Here is a 21574-nt window from a genome sequence, read left to right as displayed (position 1 = left end):
AAAAGTAGAAAATGGCCCTACACTGCAATAAATAAAAAATTTACAGCGAAATCGTGTCGTAAAATTGTGTACCAATTATGTTTGACATTATACTAGTACGTAAAGAATGTTATCTTTAATGTACATGTTTATATTTGTGTGATTTCTTCATTTCAAGAATTGTTTGCCTATCTTGTCTGCATTTTACTCTTCATGTTTATATACTTTTAATATAAAAAAAAGAAGATCAAGTATGGTTGCAAATAGGACAACTCTTCATTAGAGACTACATGACAAAGAAGTTTGAACACATATTTCCTCCTAAAAATTGCACATTTATTTATATTTGTATTTGATAAGAGAATTGTCATGTGCTGGTGGCGTACGTAGCTCTATAAGACACAACGACCAACTTGCCACTTTTGCATTTTCACCTACTATGGAAAGAAGCGATATCAAAATGTATAAAGTAAACTAACAAAAATACAGAACATCTAGAATTATTCAAAACGGAACGTCCCTTATCAAATGACAAAATTGAAAGCTCAAACACATTAAACGAATTGAAAACAATTGGCACATTTCTGACTTGGTACAAGCCTTTCCTTATGTATAAAATGGTGGATTAAACTGGTTGTATAGCTAGCTAAATCTCTCACTTGTATGACAGTCGCATAAAGTTCCATTATATTTACAACAATGTGTGAGCAAAACAAACAGACATAATAGGTAAAAATGTCAAAAACAGGGGTACAGCAGTCAACATTGTGTATAAATCACTATAAAAAAACCAGATATGTCAACAAAGAAAAACAAAATGGCATATAAACAAAGCACATAAGTAAAAATGAAAGACAAGAATACAAAAAATGACGATAGCACATTAACACAAAGGCGGGATGTATAAGTACCGAGCCACGCGAAGAGGATATTACCAAAAATGGATAAACAGTATAGTAAATAATTTACAAAGACAAATGAAAGAACACTATAACACGTACTTAATATGATAAACAACGTCAGTACCTAGAATCTATAATTCAAGACCATCGTGTATTATTTGTGAAGGTGCTACGGAACATTTATCAACAAGGTCTTGGTATCTTCCGGTGAACTGTTTTAGAAAAAGGACGAGACGGTCTTTGACATAACCCTGGTTCATCAACATTCTGCTCAAACACTGGTGACGTTTTATAAAGTCTGAGTAGCAGCTGCAAGCTCTTGAATACCAAATTGGTTGGGACATGTATATCCAATATGCAAATGAAGTTGGTGTATTATTACTAAGGTGGAGGAAATTGATAACTTCAAAACTAAAATCGTCTCGTTTGTCATAGATTATGGTACTGAGATGACCGCTTATGTCAAATTCGAGTTATAAGTCTTAAAATGAGGCGGAGGAAGTCGTGTCTGTTGTTTCTTTGATTTCTAGTTCTGGAGGATATATTAATGAAACCCAATCAGAAAAGTTTGGATTGTTAATGGAAAGAACATCAGCAATATATCTGAATGTGAAATTAAATGATATGGCTTCTTTGATCTTCTTGTTTTTGACAAGTGTCTGAAGGAACTCCGACTCATATGAAAATAAGAAGAGATCGGCTAAGAGAGGTGCACAGTTCGTTCCCATAGGAATGCCGACAATTTGTTGAAACAGTCTACTTCCAAATTCAACAAATATGTTGTCAATAATAAATTTCAGCATACTGATCACTTGTTCCTAGGTGAAGCATATTTTACCTCTTTGTTCACTATTAACAAATATGCTTTATGGTATCCCAAAATATTTAATTTATAGCGTATGCTACCATTTTTATTTTGAAAAGCATTGTGAATTATTTCTCTTACACGATTTTTCAATTTCACATGGGGAATTGTGGTATACAGGGTTGAAAAATCAAAAGTTTTGATAGAATTAATTTCAGAGAATGATCGAGATTTAAAATTATCCAGAAGTTCTTTAGAGTTTTTTAAAATCCACATATGGTTAATACCACTACGCGAGTAAACAGTTTCACAGTATTTCTAAAGACCGTCTTTCACTGCGGACATAATGTTTGTCAATCTGATAAGCAATTCCTTTGTAGAACATGCAGATGAGCCGGCAATGTACCGTTGTTTGTATGAAATGCTTGAAGCTTAGGTATCCAATACAAACAAGGTAAGTCCTCAGATTTGCTGTTCAATGTAATGTTCATTGAAGCTATGAAGGACTTATAAATCTCATCCTTGTCAAATAATATGTTTTTATATGTGGGATAACCTGAGTGCTCATTTATTCCCATAAATATATATACGTCAAAAATGTAATGTGTAATGTCGCTTGCATATCTGTCCGTCTATCGACGTTATACCTAAATGTAACATACGAGTTTAGCTTATAAATAATAAATATAACAGGTGCCTTTCCTTTTTATTCAAAATATGTCTGATAAAAATTGATTAATAGACATTGTGTTGTTTTATTTTTAATGTACACGTACATGTATGACTCAGAAAATACGACGCTTCTGTTTGTGGCTTTCTTATACGAAGGCATCGCTATTGCACCACATCAAACACAATATAACAAATCATTTAACAATGTTAGGTTCCCCTATTTAACATGTTTAAGGAATCTTTTTCTCAAATTTAATTGTTTATTTTTGTATATGAAAATGTTTGTTTCTTTGTTGGCAAGGTTGTTATAGCAATTCTGGAGCAATAAATACTAATAGAGTCGATGACATTAAAAGGTTAACACCAACACTTTGTTCAGAGAATTGTAAAATGAAACCATATTTTGCATTGAAAGTAAGTAACGTGTTTCCTCCTATTTTAGTTAATGTTAGTGCTATCTACTCAAAAATGAAATTATATTTAAACTATGTGGCAATTATGTAAGGCTTCCTCATCCCTGTTCTGTATGTTGTTGTGCCGTTTTCAATATATAATATATATAGTATTGTAGAAATAAGGCTTTTGATATTGTTTTGAATTTTTACCAAGTAAACAATTTGTCTTTTTCTTTTGAGTGTATTTTTCTCCTTTACATTACGCATAGATGTTATCAGTCCAAGGATTTTCTTTCATAAATTCAGGCATATTTTCATTATACCATTGTGATACATGACCTACTGCAATATTCACCTTTTTATTCAGATACCACCAATGATCTTAACATACGTTATGTATAAACCTAACAAATACACAGTTGCATTATTTAGGTTATTTATGTGATTGAGCCTATTCTGCACTTAGGGTACTTAATTGTACTTGTATTGCAGTACAACTGGTGTCTTTGCCTACATTCTCTTTACAATTTGAATGATGTTGATTCATCAAAGTGCACGTACAAATGTCCAGGTTCAAACAATGATGTATGTGGAGAAAGATCTCATTTTACAGTATACAAGCACATTACCGGTACGTGAAATATTATTTACTCTTGCCTGTTACTTTTGTATACACACAGCTTTTCTTTTCTTTCCACTAATGATCAGAAACACTTACCCATATATATATATATATATATATATATATATATATATGTTATTTTCTCTAAATTATACTCGTCTCGAGTTTTAAACGGTTGTCAATATGGAAAGCTACACACAATACTAGTTCTGCTACAATTATATCGAACCAAATTTCCTTTAAGACAAAGTTCATCAAAACATAATATAACACAATCACCGACGAGGTTCCTGGCTTGGGACAGGCACATTAATATGTTATAGTGTTTAATTACTGTTAATTTTGAAGAATGGACAAAATGTCATGAAAATCTGCAAACAGATATATGTGTCATCATCAGAATGCGAGTTTTTAATGCGAAGCCCATCCAGTCGCAATATTCTCAATAATCAAAACCTCGAAATAATTTCTGAATTTACAGTTGACTTATTGGTGTAAAATATCAACCTTATTATTTCGTCCAATCATCTTGGGAGAACAAAAGATGCATTGTATAACGTTAAATAAAAATAAAAAGAATAAGCTCTCAAACTCCATTTGTAAGGTCAACTAGATAACAAAAACACACGTACAACCAAGACAATTAACACACTATAATTGAGAAAAATTATGTACCTTATAGTTCAGAAGTTTATTATAGTATAATTATACGTAAGGAAATGAAATTTGTCTTATTTTTCATTTAAAAACCGGATATAATGTATAGTTTACGTATACCATTGAGATATCAAGAATTCTCTTGTACACTGTATAAAAGAATGTAGATCACAGAAGCAAGCTCAAAGTACCTCATGTGTTGATACGAAGGCATGCTGCTGCACACCTCAATATCGTTGACTCTCCATTAAGCAAATTAAAGTATTAAACTAAAGCATTATAATAGAAGATTAAATATTCACTTCTGGTGGTGTTACATTTGTGATCATCAATGCTTGATCTTTTTTTGTATTGAAATGTAAAAGTCATTAAAAGGCCAATTAATTTAAACAAAAAGGTCATGATTAGTATCAATTTCTATCATTGATGCTATCAACATCAGCAACGTTCTTCATCTGTTACGACCAGAAATCACTTTTGAATTGTAGCCAACAAAAGACGAAAAATCAATAATAAATTTAATAAGATTTCTAATAAAACAATTTTACAAGAAATATACAAATAGAAATGTCAACTTAACTTATAAAATATATGTCCGATCCTTTCTCTTTTCTTTATCAAGAACTCTTCTTTTAACTTTAACAGAATATGTTCAATAAGTTCACAATCTAGTATGATGTAGTTAACGTACATAAAATTGTCAGTCCAGCAACTCCAGAGAACTTCTGCGAATACAAGTATATTAATATCTGTCTTAAAGTCTAACTTTGGTGTCTGTATATATAGTTGTCATTGAAACTTGCAGAACACTGTAGAAGGGAAACTTCTAGAATATTGCAGGAGTTTAAATTACATATTATGATCATTCCGGAATTATTATGCAAGTCAAATAGAAAGTTCTAATCATTACATCGGTATTTATGATTGTTCAAGTGATTTCCAAACTGGACAGTTATAACATTATTTTGTAAACAACTATAGGGCCACAAAAAAATTACATTATTTTGTAAACAACTATAATGCCACAAAAAAAAAAACAACAAAAAAAAACAAAAATTAGGCCAAGATAAATAAACATGATAATTACAATATCATAAAACTGCCCCCCTTTGAAAAAGTTCGAGTGTAATGAGAACTTTTCATGAACAATATCTTCAAAAATATATAGTATGTATACAGTGTTTAAATAAGATCTAGATGATGCATCTGCTATTATATTATCTTTACAATAACATCATATTCCTGTAACAATAAACTCTATCTAGTCAACTTCTGGTTCTTGTTTCTCATTTTTTTTTTGTTTGAAAGTGAGAGGATAGTGTGATTTAAATATACAGCAAAATGTTTAAGTGCAGACAACAGTGCAAAACACTCTTTTTCAATAGTTGAATAATTTTTCTGATGTTTATCTAATTTCTTAGAAACATAAATCATTTTCTTAAGGTGACTCGGGTGTCTTGCTCCATCTTGGATTTTAAAATAGAAGATAACAGTTGGTTTAAATCTTTGATGAAATGTGCAATTGTTGAGAGTAGTATGTAGTTCATTGATGTAAATATGGAAAATTATGTGTTTTATCATATTTACGGCTGTAATTTCTAAACAAACACCATATTTGTGTTTGATTCATTTTTTCAACTTGACCAAATAAGGGGAGATAACTCAGATAGAAAGGGGAGATAATTCAGATAAAATAATTTTCATAATAGAAAGTGTTGTGAATTTACCTATTTAAATATATAGCAAGAAAACAAATTCGGTGACCTCATTTTTTCTTTTTCTTATCTGAAAGCATGTTATAAGAGCTGTCGTCTCACATTTTTAGCTGAAAATTTTATCATGTAATTTTCTTTTTGTCACACAAAATTGGATTTTCCCTGCATAATCTATATAAAATCTGACAATTTTGCACAACCTGTAGCGTGAAAAAAGGCCGGTGACCCATACTTTTTATTATATTTTTGAAAAACGCATGATAAAAACTTCATTTTGACAAATTATTAAAAACTTCTATGGATTCTGATTAAGACGCCCCAGCCACATTAACATTATCATCTGTGTCTTGATATAAAACAGTTCCACCTCCAACATCACTGGCGTCAACGACAAGATGGAATTGTTTTTTTAAAGTTTTGAGTTATCAGAACTGGACTGTTAATTAAAAGTGATTTGCTATTTTCAAAAGCGTTTTGACAACTATCTCTCCAGATGAATTTAGAATCTTTCCGTAAAAGATGAGTCAATGGATGAACAACAATAGCAGTATTTGAACAGAATTTCCTGTAAAATCCAATCATGCCTAAATATCTCATAAAGTTGTTACTTATTTGTAGGAGGAGGAAATTTGGTAATTGCATCCACTTTAGCCATACTAGGTTTCACTTGACCTTTTCCATGTTGGCCACCTGTATTCCCTAAATAATCAATAGTGGTCTGATTAAATTCACTTTTCCCAAGATTTACAGTTAAATTTGATGATGAAAATCTATCAAAAGTATCATATAAATGTGTTAAATGCTCCTCCCAGCTATCATTACATCCAATAAGACCATCTAATATAAGTATAACAACAGTCTAAATCTTTAAAAAAACACTATTGATCATTCTTTGAAATGTAGCTGGGGCACTTTTCATACCAAACGTCATAACAGTATACTGAAATAGATCGCCTGGTGTGACAAAAGCTGATATTTCAGGAGCTCTCGGTGTCAAGGGCACCTGCCAGTAACCTTTCAATAAATTAAATTTGCTCACAAATTTTGCTTGCACAATATTTTCAATGCAATCGTCTATCCTTGGAATCGGATAGATATCTGATTATGAAGTTGTATTTATTTTTCTGAAATCAGTAACGAAACGAAAGGTTTTATCTGGTTTGGGCACAAGGAGATAAGGAGAGCTCCATTTCTGATTAGTTCAATCTTACTGTCTCTTCCATAGTCATAGAATAAAAAGGAGGTTCAATTATATCTGGTTTGTCATGATCGTTCTCCAATTTAACCATGGCTAAAGTGGTTCCTGGTTTACTGTCACCTTCATTAGAACGCTTAAAATATGGTTTTAACATACTAATATGACATACTCTATTTTGTTTGCGCCGACCTGGAGTTTTACAATATAATTCAAATAATTAATTGTAATCTCTTTTGTATAACGACCACAGTATTTAGCCTGTAATTGATGTCCAGGGACAGGCCAAAATAGAAGTACTTTATCACCAAGCTGAAAAAACTCTGTCCCTGGCATCTTTATCATACCATATTTTCATCTTATTTTGAACATTTTTTTTAATATTTCTGAGCAATTTGAGAAGCAGAATACAATTTTTCTTTAAGTACAGATACATAGTATAGACGATTCAAGTCACTGTGTTCAGTAAGCCATTTTTCCTTAACCAATTTCAAAGGTCCCCTTACAGTATGACCAAACACCAACTCAAAATCGCTAAAACCAAGGGATACTTGAACAGCCCCTCGGACCGCAAAAAGTAGAAAGTGAACACCATCAAACCAGTCCCTGATATTGAAGACAAGGAGTTCTAATCATGTTCTTCAATGTTTGATGAAAACGTGCAAGTGCAATTCTGATGATAAGCACTTGACTTATACTTAAAAATCCCTAACTGGTAAACGACCTGCTGAAAATAAACCTGACATGAAATTTGAACCCTGGTCGGACTATATAGACTTTGGAAGTCCTACTAACGTGAACAATTATATAAGAGCTTTGACAATAGCAGGTGTCTTAATTCCTCAATGGAATAGCCTCAGGAAAGCGAGTGAATGTACATATGATTGTCAATAGATACGCATTGCTAGTCTTGGTCTTCGGTAAAGGTCCAACGCAATCAATACGTACTCGGCTGAAAGGTTTTTAAAGGATGGAATTAGCAGAAGTGGTGCTGGTAATTTTTTCTTGTTAGGCTTACCAACAACCTGGCATATATCATGTATATCGCATAATTTGCAATATTCTGTGACATCATTTCTAAGTCTAGGCCAGTAGAAATGTTGCAAGATCTTAAGGCAAGTCATCCATATACCTAAATGTCCGGCCAAGGGGGTGTCGTGGGCAAGACCAACAATGTTTTGCCTATAAACTTGAGGCACCACCACTCGATATACTACTCTTCATTCCTCCTCTGGGATAGCATCAGGGGCTTCTATTTTCGTATTAAAATGCCGTCGTGATGGTAGTAGCATTCGGCCACTTTGACTGCTTCTTCCTGTGGTTGAGCCTCTTGCAAAGCTGAAGAACCTCAGAGTCTTTATTTTACTCTTCCACAAATTGTCTTTTGTCTAAAGAATGGCTGTTTAAGTCTGGACATGATATAATCACAAGCTTGTTAGAACAATGTTGTCTTACTATGGCCTTTTCCGAGCTACCGGAATCTTCAATGTCGACAAGGAAAGTGTCAGAAAGGTCCATATAATCATCCTGGTCGTCTTGTAAATCCTCAATTTGTTGTTGTCTTGCCATTGCCCTAGTAACAACACAAGCTGGATACAGTTCAGTATCATCTTCAGGTGATTTATCATCCACCATCGGTTCACTGGTAACAGTTGGTTCAGCAACCACTTTGTTCCTATCTAGATCATTTCCTAGCAATAATGAAACACCCTCAACAGGGTGATTAGAACGAACATCTACAACAACTGTCCAGTAACTAAATCTGACTTCAAATAAATAGGATGGAGAAAAACATTAATACAACCTACCACCACACCCTGTAACAAAGGGGAGGCACCAACAGAAGTCTCCTTGGACAAAGGCAACACACCTAATAACAATAATGTCTGAGAAGCTCCAGTTTCCCGTAAAATCATAATGGGCTGAGGAGTAGTATTATCAGCAATAGAAACAAACCCATCAGACATGACGGGTTTGTAATCCTCCGTGTAATCACAAAAACTGAACATAAAAGCCTGACTCGCAGTACATTCCAACTTATTGGTAACAAGGGGTGTCATACAAGCAGTGGACTTGGGTTTATTATCTCTTTCATTCTTCTTCTGGAGTCTAATACAATCAGCCATCACATGACCATTTTTCCAAAAATAAGCACACGTTAGTGACTTCTTCTCAAAAGGATCAGATTTTGAACTAGACATATCATAACTAGACTGACTCTTATTCTGTGCAACAGGCTTACTATCATCATGCTCAGTACTTTGATTTTTGTAATTTCCGTTAGAAGTACTAAAATTTTGACCTTTGAAACTTCTTTAATGTGAAAGGGTATAATTATCGGAAACAACAGCTGTATTTTGCAAAGTCTCAACAGTTTTGTCATCTAAATGTGTGTTTTAGTCTAAATGAACTCTTCTAATAACATTAATTGTCTTATTTTATCAAAATTGTCATCTATTTTCTTTGACGTAAGTCATTCATCAAATATATCTTTTTTCCCCTAGCAAATTCAATATAGGTTTGTGATTCAAACTTTTTATTAGACCCAAATTTCTGTCTATATGCTTCTGGCACTAGCATATACGCTGTCAAAACTTTCTGTTTTACAGTGTCATAATCAGAACTTTTTTTTCTGACGAAAGCGCTGAGTAAATTTCAGCGGCCTTGCTCACAAATACACTTTGCAGCATTGTAGTCCAGTAAGACTTTGACTTTCTAAGTTCTGCCTGTTTTAATTTAAATTCATCTTCTTTTTCTTTTATTTTTTCCATCTCTAATCTTTCTTCTTTTTCCAATTGTTTTGATTTGAATTCATGTTCTTATTCAAGTTGTTATAATTTGATAGCATTAACATTTTCAACCTTAAGTTCAAGAGCCTCTTCACCAAAAAAATCTAAATCAACTAAATTGTCTATTACCAAATATTTTATAATATGTTTTATCATAGATACTCTAAAATCTATTTTCAGATGTTTAGCAAGCAACACTAATTCCTCTTTCTTTAATTTATCCAACCCTATGATGTTTTCAAAAATTTACCGGCATCAAATGCCATTCTGTAAAATTATGTTGGCTAATTCTAATTCAATAAAATACTGAAAAAATTATAATCTTATATTAACGTTATCCTGGACGAGCCCCCATATTTCTGTAACGGCCAGAAATCACCTTAAAATTGTAGCCAACAAAAATCGAAAATTTTAACAAGATTTATTATAATACAATTTTACAAGAAATATTATACAAATACAAACGTCAACTTAACTGTTAAAATATATGTCCGATACTTTGTCTTTTCTTCATCAAGAATTCCTCTCTTAACTTTAACGGAATATGTCCAATAAGTTCACAATCTAGTACGAGGTAGTTAACGTAAATAAAAGTGTCAGGCCAACGACTCCAGAGAACTTCTGAGAATACAAGTATATTTTTGTCTGTCTGAAAGTGTAACTTTGATGTCTGTATATATATATAGTTGTCACAGAAACTTCTAGAACACTGTAGAAGGGAAACTCCTAGAATATTATAGAAGTTTAAATTACACATCGTAGATTATGATCATTCCGAAATTATTATGCAACTCAAATAGAAAGTTCTAATCATTCCATCAGTATCTATGATTGTTCTAGTGATTTCTAAACTGGACAGTTATAACATTATTTTGTAAACAACTATAAGGCCACACAAAACAAATTAGGCAAATAAACATAATACTTACAATAGCATAACACATCACAAAGACGTAACATCTAAAATTCCAATTTATTTTCCAAATTAGTCTGTTCCTAGTGTATCCTACAGTTACACTAAAACCATTGCACCTAAAGTATTTAACTATAAGCAAGCATTGCAGGACCTTGATTTTGAAAAAAAAACCTTTAAAAAACTCAGACAATTGACAGTTCCCACTCGCCTTTTAGTTACAGCCCCTCTAGCCATGTTTTTACTGGGGATCTAAACATAATTAAACATGAACATCTCCGAAAGGTGATATTTCCTGGTCTTAAGTTCAGAGAACCCCAACACATCAGTTGGAACCATATCATCAAAATGATTATGGATTCCATTGAGGACTACGCCAGAGCATGAGCGAAACGAGAAGAAGTTGAACTGGGCAAATTGTCAGAATGGGTCAAAATAATCAGGTGTCTGATAAAACGTCGAATTCATAAGTTGAAAAACTGTATAAATGATCGACCAAAGTCCGTTTTCAGGGACAAAGATGCTGTGAAATATCTATCATCTCTTCACGATAAATATGTTGTTGTTCCTGCGGACAAAGCTTCAAATAATATTGTGTTTGCATGTTCGACAAAGGAATTGTCCATTAGATTGACAAAAATTCTGGCCGCAGTGAAAGAGGGTCTTCAGAAATACTGTGAAACTGTTTACTCGCGAAGTGGTATTAACCAAATGTGGATTCTAAAAAACTCTAAAGAACTTCTTGAAAATTATAAATTTCGATCCTCCCCCGAAATTAGTTCTATCAAAACTTTTGATTTGTCAATCCTGTATACCACTATTCTCCATTTGAAATTGAAACATCGTCTAAAAGAAATAATCCACAATGCTTTTGAATATAAAAATGGCAGTAAACGCTATAAAGTTATTGCTTTGGGATACAAAATGGCATACTTTGTTAATAGTGAACAAAAAGGTAAAACATGCTGAACAGTTGAACAAGTGATAAGCATGCTGGAGTTTCTCAACAAGTTATTTTTTTAGGTATTTTTGTCATATAGCTCTGTTTCGGTACTTATACATCCTCGGATTTCAAATGTTTGGCTTTGAGCGTTCCTGATGGAGGTAAATCCAGAAAAGCGCTTCGGGCGCATGAAATTATTCAACGTGTTGTTTTCAATTTTTTGTCGGCATTCCTAAGGAACGTTTAGACAAATACATGCTACACGGACGAACAATTGATCAGTATGCTGGAGTTTCTCAGCAAGTTGTCGGCATTCCTATAGGAACGAACTGTGCGCCTCTCCTTGTCGACCACTTTTTATTTTCATATGAGTCGGAGATCCTTCAGACACTTGTCAAAAACAAGAAAATCAAAGAAGCCCGATCATTTAATTTTACATTCAGATATACTGATGATGTTCTTTCCATTAACAATCCACATTTTTCTGATTGGGTTCCAATAATATATCCTCCAGAACTAGAAATTAAAGAAACAACAAACAAGGGTTAATCCGCCTTATTTTTAGACTTATACCTCGAATTTGACATAAGCGATCATCCTAATACAAGAATCTATGACAAGCAAGACGATTTTAATTTTGAAATTAAAAATATTCCCCACCTTAGTAGCAATATACCAACTTCACCTGCATATGGGATATACATTTCCCAACTCATTTGGTATTCAATAGCTTTCAGCTGCTACCCAGACTTTATAAAACAACACCAGTGTCTGAGCAGACAGTTGATGAGCCACGGTTATGTAAAAGAACGTCTCGCCCTGTTTCTAAAAAAGTTCATTGGAAGATACCAAAATCTTGTTAATAAATATTCTGTACCAATTACACAAATACTACATGATGGTCTTGAAGTATAGATTCTAGGTACTGACGTTGTTTATCATTTAAATTACGTGTTATAGTTCCCTTTTCTTTGTCCTTGTGTATTTTTTACATTTAATGTTTAGTCCATTTTTGATTATATACTTATGACGTGGCTCCGTACTTATACATCCCGCCATTGTGTTATTGTGCTATGGTCAATTTTGAATTCTTGTCTTTCATTTTGGCTTATGTACTTGGTCTATTGCATTTTGTGTTTCTTTGTTTGAACAGTTATTTATTTTTATAGTGATTATTGATTATATTACAATGTTGACTGCTGTACCCCAATTTTTGACGTTTTTACCTATTTTGTCTGTTTGTTTTGTCACACATTGTTGTCAATATAATGGAATTCAATGCGACTGTCATACAAGTGAATGGTTTAGCTAGCTATAATACACCATTTTCTACATAAGGAAATGCCTGAACCAAGTCAGGAATATGACAGTTGTTTTCCATTCGTTAGATGTGTTTGAGCTTTAGATTTTGCAATTTTATAAAGGACATTCCGTTTTGAATTTTTAATTTCCCTTGGAATTCGGTATTTTTGTTATTTTACTTTTTTCTATTCTTTCGAAATAAATATCAGAAAATTTAATACTGGTATCAAGTGAACTGAATATTCATGTTATTTGTCATATCATAATAACAAAAATGAAGAGAAATTTTGTAACAGGTCTACATCAAAGCACTTCTGACCTCGTGTCTTGATAAAGTTCTGAAATAAGGCTATTGATAAAAATAACTTGTTGTTTATTGCTGATGGAGTCCGCTGGCCACTCAAATCTTTCTACATATGAAATATATTGCTCAATTTGAACGAATTTAAAACTCGATCTGTAACTGGTTTTTATATGACTATTTATAAGATATTGTATCAATAGTCAGACATTTTTAAGGTTTCCTGTGTAATAAAGAAATTATATTAATACATTGTATAGGAAATGTTGTGGTATTCAATAGCAGGTTTTCAGTTCAAAACTCTGGCAGCTAGTCTGCAGGAATGAACGAAGTTGCACCAATGTTGCTCAGACATTTTTAAGGTCTCCTGTGTAATAAAGAAATTATATTAATACATTGTATAGGAAATGTTGTGGTATTCAATAGCAGGTTTTCAGTTCAGTTATTGGTCAAAAGCAATTCTAAATTTGTTTGCGTTGTAGACGGTTTCAATTCACCATTCAGTCGTAATTTTACTTTCATGGAACTTTTTGTTTGCGATGCTTTTGAAAAACTAAGTAGACGATATTGGAGGGCAATCCAAAACCCTAATTCAAAGAAAGACATAAAACACAATTAAAATAATCGAAACGACAACTAGGAGTTTTAAACACAGTATGCATTACATTAAGAATTAAACAACATTAAATCTACAAAACTCTGACAGCTAGTCTGCAGGAATAAACAAAGTTGCACCAATGTTGCTAAATATTTGTTACTATTATATAAATGGGTAGTATTCCATTTTTGTAACACGATTTACAGTGAATGAAAAGGATAACTGTTGAAAGTGCCTTTCTTAATTTAAGATGATGGACGATAGCATGGAAACAAATACCCCATTTTTAACAGTGCTATCGTCTCCTGTAGCAATATGACCACACGAATCATATTTATGTTCTTAGTCAATACTTCAAACGAACATACATCGTTTATAAAGAAAAACTCAACACTGTTATTTGGTTATCAGCTCGCCCCGACAGCACAGAAAGCTTATTTTATTACAAATAAAAACACAAATGTCCAATTTGCTGTCATTGACCGCTGCCATCACATATAAACACAATCTACAATAGAAAAGTATTCTATAAGTTGAAGAACAAAATCTTTACAGTATTACATATCATATATTCTATTTACTACATAGCATACTATGTACTTTCTTATGAAGTCTTGAAAGGGTGGGTGGGTGGGAAACGATACTGTACTGTCGGATAGGCGAACCTCGAATGACAATTCTAGACTATAATACTATAATTTAGCGCTTAAATTCTAGCATGAAGTTATCATGATTAATATTACCTAAACCGGTAATAACTTACTGTTTGTCCAATCAAATTAAACATAAACATGTTTTGATTTGAACGCACGTGCTTAAAGTAAACAAATACACGTGTCCCCGAGTAACCTTTATAAATACATTTATGTTCTTATTCAATACTTCAAACGAACATAAATCATTTATAAAGAACAACTCAACACCGTTATTTGGTTATCAGCTCGCCCCGACAGCACAGAAAGCCTCGAATGATAAAGAAAGGGACAAATAGAAAATAGAAAAAAAATTATATAAATAAATAAATGAAAATAGTAAATAGTAATAAAATATTACAAGCCTAAATGTTTTGAGACTGACAATCTGTTTTGTATACTCTAGATCTCTTTAACATAGCCATATTTGGCTTTATCACTTTTCCATCTCCCGTGTTTCTTAAACAATCGATCATCTATTCCAGCTTCTGCCGCGGCAGTAGCTCCTCCTGACCTCAAACTATGTAAGCCAAACTGTCTTTTATCAAGACATAAACTGTCAAGTGCTGATAACAATAACTCTCTGGCTCAAGTGTAGGAAATATGACTAGTCTTTCTAAGTTTGTATATGTTCAAAGATTTACAATAACAAATTGATCTAAAAATGAATTCATTAGATTCTTCCGGAATGTTAGCTAACTTTAGATAACGCTGAAGTACATCTACCGGGCATGTAACATTCCCTGTTTTTGAAATGACAACATCTCTCCCTTCCCTATATACATCAGTTTTACTCTTGACTAAATAAAGTGTAAGGTAAGTAGGGGAAAACTGTATATCAGACCTTCTCAAGTTAGCTAACTCGGAGAATCTTAAAAAACCAGCATATGCTAATAAACACATACATGCTATTCTTACATCTTTTAAATTACAAGTATTATTAGCATATTTACATACAATATTTTTCAAAATGTGTGGTGTGATAGGTTCTTTTTTAATAACTGAATGACCTATTTTTCTATGAGCCCCATCAAGAACAGATGCAACTAGATTATTTTCACTGGGATCAGCAACGCCAGCTAATTTGTGTGCCCATTTTATGGCGTAAAAAGCATCATTTAATTTAGAAACAGATTTTGCAGTTTCAGACAAATGAATTAAATATAAAGAAATATGCAAATGAGATGCCGATAATGGTGAAAAAGAATATTGACTAGTTCACTTACACCATGAATTGAAGGCATATCTATATTTCTTCTGAGTACTCTCAGCCTTGGATGAAAGAAGGAAATCTGGTAACTGGTTGAACAAACTGCTCAGCTCATTATTAGAGGCAACTTGTAAATTAAACTCTGACCACTGTCCTACTGAAAAAATATCTGAAAAACGTAAAATTGCAATAACATTTTATATACATATACAGAGAACGAATTATTCGCATATTTCAAATATCTATACACAGAGTAAAATATAATATATATATTCAATATTACCACGCCAGCTACAATATCATTATAGATACTAGGGCCACGTACTGTAAAACAACTGACCATGCTTGCTACAATATCATTACCGATACTAGGGCCATGTCAACATAAAAAACCATGCCTGCTACAATATATATATACATATACTAGGGCCATGTAACAAACAGACCATGCCTGCTAAAATATATTTACATATATAAGGGCCATGTCTAAGACGCATCTAGCAAAACAGCCAAAACTGGCGAACCAAACGGTTCAACTCCGAATATCGTATTCTTATTAGAACCTTGTTCATAAATACCATCAGTATTTTTAAACACAATAACATCTTTATAATCAAATGTTTATCGAATATCAATGGCCAGAATGCAGCAGAAGTCCACTTAGGCACAACTAACGTGCCTCGAGCTTTACAAGCTATAATGTGTTTAATCGATCTAATCACAAGATTAATTGGTGGAACCAGCCAATTATTTTCATTGGTCCAAACTTGAGAGAACGCATCAACTGCTTCAGAATCAGGTTGCCAAAATAAGGAATTAAATCTCAAAACTTTTCTATTTTCGACACTAGCAAATCTGTCAATCGAATAAGGACCCCACATATCACTTAAAAAATTGAAAAATATATGTGTGACTCCCCAGTCCTCGAAATCAACCATTTTACTGATATAATCAGCCTTTTCATTTTCTTTTCTGGGAATCCATTGAATATCAATTGATATTCCTTTCTTAATGCAAAATGAAAACATCGATTTTGCTATAATATGAAGCTTTCTTTTATACTTCCCGAATTAACAATTTTGACGCAATTTTGATTGTCAGTAAACCACTTTATAGTTTTTCCCGTGAAACTATTTTTAAAAGAAAATAGGGCTAACTCTATTGCTTTAAGCTCTCTCCAGGTGGAGCTTTGCACCATTTCACTACATGTCCACATCTAATGGAAAATCTTATTTTCTAATTCAACGGTATATGCACCGGCGGCAATATTACTAGCATCTGAGTATATAACAGCAGACGATTTACTGTAATGACTTAATTTACGACAGTTAATCAGAGTGACATTTTCTAACCAGAACTTTAACTCTGATAAGACTTCGACGGGTTTATACCCTGAAATGGGATTATCCCACCCGATTATACTTTCAATTTCCATGTAACAGAACTTTGACATGATTCTTGCCACATTTCCGATTACGGGAGTCATAGAAATAATTCTGCCTACGACCTGAGCTAAAGATCTAGCTGTAATATAAGGAAAATTAGCCGAAATAACATTCAATGAGGAAATTAAATCGCAAACTCGACGTTGAGTAATAGACAATTTGTATTCTTTCGAGTTCCATACTATTCCCAACCATTCTAACTCAGTAACAGGTTTAAATACAGACTTTTCTTCCTTTATAAGGAAACCAGCATCAACCAAAGACCTTCTCACGAAGGACGACTGCTCATTACATGTATTTTCATCTGGACTCATGCCAAATCCATCATCTAAATACAAAACAACTTTTATACCGTTTTCACGCCAAAATTTTACTAGTGGCTTTAAACATTTGGTAAAAATGTACGGACCAGTAGTAATTCCGAAGGCTAAAACAGTGTAACAATAAAATTGACCTTCCCACTGAAAACCTAAGAAAGTCTGTTGCTGTGGGCAGATGTCGATGTGAAAATAACCAAATTTAAGGTCAAATTTAAACAGATTCATATTTTAGTCAAAATATTGTAAAGCTATCTTCCAGTCCTCGAATTTTATTTTTTTCGCGCTTTATGTGTTTATTCAATTGACTCATATCTAAAATAAGTCGTTTCTTACCGGACTTTTGAGTAGCAACACTCAATGGATTTACCACATATGGTTGGAAAGGCACTTTTATTACGCAACCTATTTGAACTAAATCTTCAATTGCCTTTGTGACAAATTCGGTAATCTGCCTTGCTGATCTATTATTTGTGTGATACATATTAGAAGGTGTATCTATAAATGGGATAACATAACCATTCTTGATTGTATCAAGCACAAAAGGACAAGCGCCTATATTTTTCCAATACTTTATATGACTTGCTAATCTACTTTTCACCCCTTTAAAATTGTCGTATGACTGACAATTTTCAAAATATTGAACTTGTTCTAAAAAAAAATTCTATATGATCGTTATCGTGAAAGCATATTGAAAATTGGTCATTATCTAAATACTTATCATTCACGATGGCTGAAGAGTGAAGTGCAGGCTCTACTTTACGACTTTTGGTAGGTTGTGGAGTTGCTGTTGGATGACCTAGAGCTGGCGAGAAGAGGACAGTTCTTTCTCCAGTGGCCTTGCTGCTTGCAGTAGTGGCACATGTCGAGTGAGCAAGGCTCACGCCTTGCGAAGCTCCCACGAAAGGGCGGCTGGTGAGTACGTTGATAATGCTGAGCATAAGCAGGGTTACCATAAGATTCTGCAGGTTGTTGACGAGGCGGATTCTTAGGGTAAGGTTGCTGGCGAGATTTAGACTTCTCCTTAGAGGTACGGATAGCTCTGGTCTCTCATCTTCAGAATCTGAAGCCACGGCATTGGCTTCATATTCCTTTACGGTTCCCCACCCAGCAGGGGAAGATCAGCTATGCGAATTTTCTTATTACGGCCTCTAAGCTTATCTGTAAGATCAAGAACTATTTTATAGGCTTGCGTATTAGAGGAAGGGATGAATTTTAACAGTTTGTTTACTGTTTCTAATAATTCCTCGTTAAAAGTGTATTGGATTCTGTTACCTTCACCCTTGAACTTTAAAGTGACGTCTTCCTTAATCTTTCTCTTAAGGCTGTCTTGCTCTTGGATGAGTTCTGACTTCAACTCACCTGATTTGCTGTCTAAGATAGTCTTGAAAAGCTCTGCGGTATCAACCAAATCAGACGACTTATCAGCTGCTGTAGGAATCTTAGGTTGCGGTATATCTCCTGCAAGTAGAAGGTCTTCGTTCAATTCTAGATGTGGAGACGATTCGGACATTTTACCAGTTGACAATTTACGAAAACGACACTGTATATCGGATAGGCGAACCTCGAATGACAATTCTAGACTATAATACTATAATTTAGCGCTTAAATGCTAGCATGAAGTTATCATGATTAATATTACCTAAACCGGTAATAACTTACTGTTTGTCCAATCAAATTAAACATAAACATGCTTAAAGTAAACAAATACACGTGTCCCCGAGTAACCTTTATAAATACATACCCTTGTTTTTATTAGTTCAAGAACTAATAGTATTTTAAATATATCGATTTCGTAATGTATAGATGTGTGTAAGATAGAATAGGTAATTCATTAACACTACAGTAAGCAATTAAATTTGTGTAAATTTATTTTTATAGATATTTATTTAATTCATAGGAAAATTACAACCCAAAAGTGATGTCGATCAAAAACTTGCCTGTTCCGTTATTGTGCCTAGAAATGATACGTTTGTATTGAAAGTTGTTGACTGCTATTCAAAATACTGGACAATATGTGTAATATATGGAGGTAAATTTTGTCAAGAAAAGTAAGGTTTCCAATTTTCATTCCTGATTCAATAGTATACAGTTATATAATAATTACACTTACTAGTTATCAGGATTAACATACTTTCTCTAAAACTTGTTTTTATATAACTTTAATTGATCCTTTTACAAAATTGAATGTATACTGCATCGATTCATTATAACCTTGCGCTGTTATTACATGACGTTGTTTCACATACTCATTTAATGATTAACATCTGTACATATTCTTCACTCAAAAATGGAAAAGTGTAAATTATAGGAAATATTGCATATTGATATCATAAAATATTAGCCACAATTCACAATATGAAGTTTTAAAGTGATTATTTGTTGATACAATTATCAATTTTGCGTCCCATAAACATATTTTATGCTACCAACAACATTTCAGGACAAATAGTCAATGTCTTTGTCCGTCCTGTCATTCGTCTATTCGACTGTTTGTACTCAACCAATTGTTTTCCGGATGAGAACTTAATTTCCCGAGCTTGATTTGCATGGAAATAGTACTGATACTGATGTAAGACATTAGATAGGAGAAGATCACTATTAATTTGTGAGTCAATAGCTCTCAAAATAAAATAAAAAATGGGACAATTGGTTTCCATTTGGTAACTATTTCCCTTTCCTGATTGGAATGAAGGTTAAGTTACATTGAAATATTACTTATTTTTGTTAGTGTTAATAGTAATCCCAATATCTGGCGGGCTAGACAGTCAGAAAACCTCCTGCCCAATGTGTTTAAAATTGAAGCCTTCACAACATTATATTTTGGGATGATAACTTGCGTATATGTATGACAATTATTTTAATTTCCTCTCAATAATGTTGCAGTAAGGTGAACAAGTGTTGGCAGTGTCAACTTCCCATCTGTTTAGCTTGTTTGTCCTTTTGAAAGTTAACTGAAATCTTCTGATGTCAATGTTACGTCGTAATCAGTTCTGTTTTCCACAGTAATAAAGCTTTGATACACAATTTACGGAGCAAATATACAGGGTAAAATAGGTTAAGGAAAGTACGATACATTAATCATGTTAATAGCGTACAGATACACTCAATGTATGGTCAGCTCTGTAAGTGCCTTATAACATTTTAATGTAGGAGTTGCCTTTAACGTTGGCGATATTAACTTTTCATTGCGTCGAAAACAAACCATTAATCTTACAGCGGAGATTTTTTATCCGATTTAGTAATTACTTTAATAAATCGCTAATGAATTTAGTAATACATTAACCTGTTTCAAACCGGTCTACATCGAGATATTCTATCCATCAATGGTTTTTATTTTTTTATAACAGGACACGTTTGTACTGACCAGGAAAATCTATCCAAATGTTCGTTGCATTTCAAAGATGGAATGAAAGCATCTCCATTGTGTTGCTTGTAGCTCCAAGTTTATTTCGAGCTTTTTCTGCATATAGCATGTATTAATGAGTGAATTGATAATTTATTTTTATTTAAGGTTTAATGTTGACAAGATTGGTATATTAAATCATAACAACATTCCCGTTGGGTTGATAGTTATACTGGTGAACACCATCATCTAATCGTCGACTTCCGTAAATTAACTGTCCGCAACGAGGATCATTATACATTGTTTTTTGTATATGTTACTTTTATATCTTTGGTCAAGTCTCTACAATTGTTGTTTCCATTTTAGTTACTAGACAAATGGGATTCACAGAAACTTATCAGTTGGCAATTAGTAGGTGTTCCTCGTTAAATGGGACAATACTTAGCATCTTCGACAATCTTGATAATTTGGAGGATGGAACAGAGAACTGGTCTAATATCTTTAGATCCAGGTTTCTGAAATGGATAACTAATGAATCATTCGATGAAATCTGCTGTAGGTTTATATGTTTAACAATTGTTGCATTAAATTCGAATTGTTCGTACAACGCTAGCCTCTGGTAGCGTTTATGTTAACGATAATGGTATTTATTAATCATGCAAGTAAACTTAAAGATACTCGATCCAAAACGGTCCTCATAACATGTTAACATGATCATTGAGGAGTCAGAACTTTAGTGCAGGAACGTTTCTTAATTGGTAAAGTTTAAGGTTTGA

The 21574-nt window shown here is 33.1% G+C and overlaps 1 long non-coding RNA gene across 1 annotated transcript; it reads left to right on the top strand.

The window, feature by feature from the left end:
• Nucleotides 1-3099: 3099 nt before the first annotated feature.
• On the top strand, nucleotides 3100-21347 carry LOC127709110 (uncharacterized). Its single transcript, XR_007985501.1, has 3 exons — nucleotides 3100-3384; nucleotides 19353-19484; nucleotides 21165-21347. It is a non-coding gene; the product is annotated as an uncharacterized LOC127709110 (long non-coding RNA).
• The last annotated feature ends 227 nt before the right edge of the window (nucleotides 21348-21574 follow it).

Source organism: Mytilus californianus, unplaced genomic scaffold, assembly GCF_021869535.1.
Source record: "Mytilus californianus isolate M0D057914Y unplaced genomic scaffold, xbMytCali1.0.p SCAF_7, whole genome shotgun sequence".
Classification (NCBI taxonomy): Eukaryota; Metazoa; Mollusca; class Bivalvia; order Mytilida; family Mytilidae; genus Mytilus; species Mytilus californianus.
This window is presented reverse-complemented; position numbering and strand designations above follow the sequence as displayed.